This window comes from Meleagris gallopavo, chromosome 3 (genome assembly GCF_000146605.3).
Source record: "Meleagris gallopavo isolate NT-WF06-2002-E0010 breed Aviagen turkey brand Nicholas breeding stock chromosome 3, Turkey_5.1, whole genome shotgun sequence".
NCBI lineage: Eukaryota > Metazoa > Chordata > Aves > Galliformes > Phasianidae > Meleagris > Meleagris gallopavo.
In genome coordinates this window covers 26,983,125-26,983,801 of record NC_015013.2, presented here as the reverse complement: position 1 = coordinate 26,983,801, position 677 = coordinate 26,983,125, and the positions used below count along the sequence as shown (strand labels likewise).

At 52.4% G+C, this 677-nt stretch overlaps 1 protein-coding gene across 5 annotated transcripts in view; it reads right to left on the bottom strand.

Moving 5' to 3' along the window:
• The window catches only part of IKZF1 (IKAROS family zinc finger 1), a 70,372-nt gene extending 69,712 nt beyond the window's left edge, over window positions 1–660 (bottom strand). For 2 of the 5 annotated variants that reach the window (XM_031552787.1, XM_019613855.2), the window contains exon 1: window positions 251–660. The gene's annotated coding sequence lies outside the window, so the exon portion shown is untranslated. The remainder of the gene's footprint in view (window positions 1–250) is intronic. The other 3 variants (XM_010708542.3, XM_019613852.2, XM_031552786.1) reach the window with 2 other exon arrangements.
• Between the last annotated feature and the right edge of the window lie 17 nt (window positions 661–677).

Here is a 677-nt window from a genome sequence, read left to right as displayed (position 1 = left end):
AGAAAAGAAAAGAAAAGAAAAGAAAAGAAAAGAAAAAAGAGCCAGCGTTATTTTCCTTTACAGCTATTCACTCAGTATAAGCCAGTGGACATACTAGTCTAAGAATTCTTGCATTCCACAAAACTTCAATTTTTTAGGGTAATTTCAAGCCTAAGCTCCAAATGCCCACTGACACAGTATTCCCACCATCCCATCTTCTAAAGTTTTGTTAGCAGAACACTCCGCAGCACACCTGGCAGCATTACCATACCTTCCAGACCAAGGTAGGAAAGTAATCCAAGAAGCAATCAGGTTTCTTGAAGCTCAAAATTAAAAGTTTCCTTCGCACCAAGCGCTGCAGTGGGAAGTCGCTCCTCCACACGCGCGGTTCCTCACTATACACATCTTCCTTAATACTGCCTACGGAGTGAAACAGCCCCTTCGCAGAAGGGGTAACTTTGCGGAGCAGCGGGAAAGGAAACCTCCGGCTGTGACAGGCTGTGCGCCAAGACAAGGAAGGGAACTTCTGGCGGCCCCGCTCTCTGGGAGGCAGCCAGCTCTCAGTGACACCGCTTCCTCAGCACCGACCCGGCCGGTCCAGCGGCTCCCAGCCCCGTGCCGCCTCCTCCCGCAGTTACTGCTGTCAGCAGCGAGCGCTGGGGCTGGGGCAGGGCTGGGGCTGCGAGGAGCCGCCGAGC